Source organism: Ramularia collo-cygni, assembly GCF_900074925.1.
Source record: "Ramularia collo-cygni strain URUG2 genome assembly, contig: RCC_scaffold03, whole genome shotgun sequence".
NCBI classification, from domain to species: Eukaryota; Fungi; Ascomycota; class Dothideomycetes; order Mycosphaerellales; family Mycosphaerellaceae; genus Ramularia; species Ramularia collo-cygni.
This window is the reverse complement of record NW_019716257.1, coordinates 1,284,997-1,291,133: the sequence shown is the minus strand read 5'-3', so window position 1 is coordinate 1,291,133 and position 6,137 is coordinate 1,284,997.

The following is a 6,137-nucleotide window of genomic DNA, read 5'->3' as shown; positions in this document are numbered from 1 at the left end:
CTAGGAGGCGTATAGCCTTTCCTCTATCTACTATAATTCCTTCCGCGCGTATCCGGTTTAGCCTAGGACAGGTATGTAAAAGGTAGGGTTAGGGTGAATAGTCTAACCCATTCTGGACTATTTAGTAATACTATAAGGCGGTGGGCCTTATAGCTGCTCTAAAAATCTAGAAGCTAAAAGCTAAAAGAAAAACATCTTTAAAATTAAAGATAATAAGATTAGATAATGTACCTAAACTTACTAGTCTACTAAAATAGTAGGAGAAGGATTTAGGAATCTACTTTAATATAATAGATGTATATAACTCTATTTAGAATAGAGTTATAGAAAGATCTATCTAAATATTAGAAGATGTAGTAAGGGCAATAATTAAAGAATTAGGAATGCTAATTAAATTTTAGCCTAAAGCCCTAGTAGCCTAGTTTAAAATAAGGAACAGGCTGCTAAATAGTCCTAAAGTTAAGGGCTTTAAGCTATTACCTAAAGAAGCATTTATAGGAATAAAGCCGACTATATATTATCTAAGAATAACTCCCTTACCTTTACGACGAGAAGCACCTTTACGACGAGAAGCACCTTTACGACGAGAAGTACCTTTACGACGAGAAGCACCTTCGCGACCGAGGACTCCCGCGCTACCGCGCCGCCGCGTACGCGATAATACCCCCGAATACCGTACCCGCCCCGAAGGCGGTAGGAGAAGACGGGATCCTACTATATATTACTAATCTAATTAAGTCCGTAGAAGGACTTAGGAAAGACCCTACGACACTACTATAATATAAGGAGGTAATAGCGTCGATAAGCACCCTTATTAGTATACTCGTATATACTATTACGAAATACTAGAAGACCTACCTCGAATTTTAATAAGTTCTCTAGGAAACCCTTTAGGGTATTAACTATACTATAAAGCAAACACACCTTTTTCTCTAGGAGACTAATAAAAACACTAAGCCTACCTACTCGAGTATAGCCTTAGGACCGAAGACCTTAAGACCTTTTCCTAGCCCTAATACCCTCTAGCCGACTACTAAGCCTATAGTAATAATATATATAAAAGACTAGAAGGATATTACTAGAATAAAGGCGAAGAGTATAGTAGAGATAGTTAGGAAGATTAGAAACCCCGACGTCCTCGCCGCGAGCGTCGATAAGTACGGGAAGGTTAAGCTCTCTATAAAAGATAGCGCTATAAAGGCAAAAGTAGAATTAAATAATAAATAGACAACGAAAATCGCACCTTTAGCTAGACTCTCGAAACTATCTTTTTAAGTGCTTATCTACGCGGTCCCCCGAGCATTCCGCGTAGGAGAGACGCGAGGAAACCTCGAGATATAAGAACAGAATAAACATATTAAAGATCTTAAGGTTACTAGAACTACGTAGCTTAACCTAAGCTAGAGGGGATAGTACCCGGAGAAGGCGTACTCTTCCCTAATTATATAGATAGAGACCGCCGTAATAGCTAACGAAGCTATTAATAAAGGACTATTCTAGGACTATAAGGAAAAGACTATCGAGATTACCTAGGCGAGCTTTAGGATCTTATAGTACTTTAAGTACTAGGAGTACGACTATATAACCGGCTCCTACTCCGGGCACGACCGATACGGCTACTACGCGGGGAATTACCGATCCGACGAGTACCGTAATAGGGAGAAAAAGAAGTGCGTAAACTATAAGGGAAACTACTCCTCTATAGACTCTATCTACCCTAACCGTATTCGGGTAAAGGAGAGGGCGAACCGATTTAAAGCGAACTTCCCGGCGAACTACCTTATAGCACCTACCGAAAGGAACGAAACTAACTTATAGGGATTTATATTCGTCTCTTATATACCGAGTAAGAGGAAATCCCTAGAAGAAGTAGATCTACCGAGGAAGGCGAGGATAGGTAGGCCGAAATATATCGTAATAGCCGTAAGGGCTCTAGGCTAACTAAGGCTCTTTTTACCGTCCTCCCTTTCCGACTATAGTATATCCGAGTCGGAAATAGTAGACGAGGACACCGCGTCCGTTACGTCGAGCTAGACATTATTAATATCGAGCTAGGCCCTAACCGAACGATAGAACGAGCTACTAAAAGAGACTAACGTATTAAGAATAGATACGTCCGATAATTAAACATATATACCTAACGATTATATAGTATAATATAAATAGAAGCAAAGATAAGGTTTAGAGAGACTTCCTCTAGAACCTCGACCTAAAAGTCTACTACGTTATAGCGATTTAGGAGCTATAGATTAACTATTACTCCTCCCGTAAGACCTCCTATACGCACCTAGGATATACTACGATAGTACTATAAACGGAGAACCCCCGGGTAGCCCTATATATTAGTAGAACTATTAAGAATAGCAGCTATAGGGTCTATAACGACGGGTAGGCCGCTATAGGCGACGTATAGACAATATTGCTTACCCTTCTAGGGGAGGAAGAGAAGACGCTCTAGATATATAACTAGTATAACCTACTACCGTAGTCCTATAGCTCCTACGAGGAGGGTATACTTAGGTAGCTCGAAACGGCCCTAGCCCGGGAAGGATATTAAGTTATAGTCGGGGACTTTAACCTCTACTACCCTAAGTAGGATTCGGACTTCCGGCCGGCCTACTACTACCTAGCGGGATACCTTATTAACTAGACGGAAGGAGTAGGATTTACCCTAGCGACGCTAAAGGGAATAATAACCTAGAAGAGCTAAAGAAGTAGTACAACTATAGATCTTACGTTTCTTACGAGAAGCCTTAAGGGGAGGCTTATATTATACTATACTATAGAGGACCTCTATACGGGATTAGACTACCTACCGGTAGCTACTATAATCGACCTACGTACTAAGGCCGTAGCCGAGCGACCTCTATATAGACTCTAGAAAAATACGAAATAGAACGAGCTCGACGAAGACCTAGACTCCCTTCTTAAATACCTCCCTCCCCTCTCCTATCTAACGAAGGATTAGGTTCGGGCGAGGGCAGAGCTAATTATAAATGCTATATAAGAAGTAGCGGATAAGCACACCCCTATTACTAAACCGTCCTAATAGGCGAAACCGTACTAGATAACTACGTATACGGATAAAGTTAAGATCGCGAGGAGAGCCCGCCGGGAATAGACCGGGAATAAGTTATARAGGATATARRATRCTCTYTAGRTAGCCYTCYRGGATAAGAAGGATTAGATTAAGAGAGATAAAGAAATAGGGTAGAGAACGTTTATTACCGAAGTAATAGCGACCCYRTAAGGTATATAGAAGATAGCRAAATAGGTAAGRAAGCCYRAYRACTAGAAGGAAAYRGTTATACTAGATATTACGGACTTAAGCGGACTTACCTATACGGACCTAGAGGCTAAGGCTACGGCTATAGTAAGGYACTTCTTCCCGCYRCYRGYRAGRGCGGAYCTAGCGGAYATCCTAAATACTACGTACCCCGAGCTACTCCCCGTCGAGTAGCTAGTAACTAAGAYAGACGTTAGCCTAGCCCTTCGGACTATCCTACTARATAAGGCACCGGGACCGGATAGGATCCTAAACCGCCTAYTAAAGYAATATAAGTCCCTATACGCTYCGCTAGYAYAYCTCTTTACGGCCTGCYTAAGGATCGGATACTATCCGCTATAYTAYAAAGAATCTATTAYRGTAGTCCTAAGGAAGCCTTAGAAACYRATATAYACYRTACTAAAGGCGTATAGACTAATAGCCCTCCTTAATACTATAGGCAAGCTTCTCGAGAAGATCGTAGCGAGCCGAATATTAGTACTACTAGAAGAAAAGGGCCTCCTCCCGGAAGGCTAAATAGGAGGACGGCTAAGACGATCTACTCTAACCGCGATAGAACTACTAATAGAAAAGATCCGAGCCGTATAGAAGGGAGGCAAAGGTAAGGTCGCGTCCCTCCTATATCTCGATATCTCGGGAGCGTTCGACTACGTATCGTACGAAAGACTTATCTATATTATAAGGAAGATAAGACTCCCGGAATAGATAACTAGCTTTATAGGGTTATTCCTTACTAAAAGGACTACTATACTAAAATTAGGATCCTTTACTAGCGCGAGGAGGGACACCGAAACCGGCATCCTATAAGGATCGACCCTCTCTCTAGCGCTTTTCCTAGTATTCGTATCGGAGCTCCTACCCCTACTAGACTCCTAGAACTCTATAGCTAGCGGGTTTATAGACGATACTAATATCCTAACCTAGTTAACGATAACGGAAGGCAACTATAGAAGGCTCGAGGAACTCTATACGAGATACGAACGATAGGTAGAGAAGYACGGCGTAAGGTTCGCCCCGGAGAAGTACTAACTTATCTACTTTACGAGGAGCCGCACGAAATATAATATAGGAGCTACTATTACGATTTAAGGCTATATATTAAAGCCGGAGATATATATTAGGATACTAGGCCTATAAGTAATACCTAAACTCTCGTAGGGACAATATATTAGGAAAGCTAACTAGAGGGTACTATCGAATATAGAATCCCTAAATAGGCTTATAACGTCTATATAGGGCGCTATATTTATATAGGCTAAGCAACTCTATATAGTAATCGTGCGCCCGGTAATAACGTACGGTAGCCCGATCTAGGCCTACGATAATAATAAAGGACGAGTTCTATAAGTGCTCCTTATAGAACTAGAAAGAACCTAGGTAAAGGCGCTCTATAAGGTTACCGGAGTATATAAGTCGGTACCCCTCCGTACCCTCGAACACGAAACGAACGTACTCCCTATCGATATATACCTCCGGTAACTTAGGATATAATACTCCGCGCTTACGGCTAACTAGCTATATTAAAAGTACATTATAAGAGCTATATATAACCGCTAGCCCGGTAATAATAGACTTAAGATATAGAGGTAAGAGGACATAGCGACGTAGAATAGAGAGATGCCTATACTAATCGATATAGGAACATACGTAGTACTACGGGCCCCGACGAAAGGGGAAATCTAAGAAAAGCGAAGGATAATTAGGGATCTTAAGGAGAGGTCCCTAGAATAATAGAAGGACCGCTAGAACCGTTACTAGGGGAGGGACCGCCGGTACTTTATAGCGGCCTAAACGAGGAACTAGAACGCAGCTATAAGAAAAGACAATATAATAACGCCGGACCGGAGCGGGGGAGGCTATAAACCTCCGCATACTATCTACGAAGGGCTAATAAGGGCCTAATTAAGTATAATAATATAGTTAAGGACCGAATATATCGGCCTCTAGGAATACCTCCGGAGGCGGAGAGTCCTAGAAGTAGAAAGCAAGGTATACTAATACGGATACCCCTGCTAAAATGTTAAGTATATACTTCTATACTACTTAAAGTAGGCGAGGGGACGCGAAGACTAGCTACGAAGAACGAGAAGCAAAGATATCTAAGTTATTCTAAACGACCCCGAAGACGTATAGAGGATCGCGAAATAGATTATTAAGGAAGGATTTCTCGAGTAGTTTAAGCTAAGCCCCGCGGTAGAACGACTAGTCTAAGAGCGGAAGGAAGTATAGAACCGTAGAGATATAGAGCGGAGCGGGTAGGTAGGGTAGAAGTAGAAGTAAGGAGTATAAGAGAACGGCGCACTTAACCGAGGAGAGCTCGTAGTATATACGAGGCAAACACCTAAGGGATAGGGGAGTTTTTTAACCCGCGTAAGAAGAAAGGGTTTTCTCCTATAGAGATACTACGTAGTAAAGTCTATATAGGCCTCGCCCGCACTAGACTATAATAGAACTTATTATTATTATTATTATATTATCTAAGAGTTTAGGGGTACTAAGCTATTATATATATAGACCTAAAATCCTAACCTAGATAGGTAAGGAGTAATAAACTTATAAATAGAGGAAAGGATATAGTATTTATAGGATATATTAAAGGAACATTAAAATCCTAGCTTTTCTAGGATCTAGATATAAGAGCTATAAAATAGCACTTAAATGTAGTATTCTTTAAGGAAAAGAGAGGGGGTAATTTAGATTTAAAGTTTTAATCTAAGCATCTTTCCTTAAATGCACTATAGAGAAGACTACTTAGAAGGCTAGCTATTATACTAAGACCTAAACCTATTCTAATCTAGGAACCTATAACTAAAAAGTTAGCCCCTATAGCATTTATTTAGATTCCTCCTCC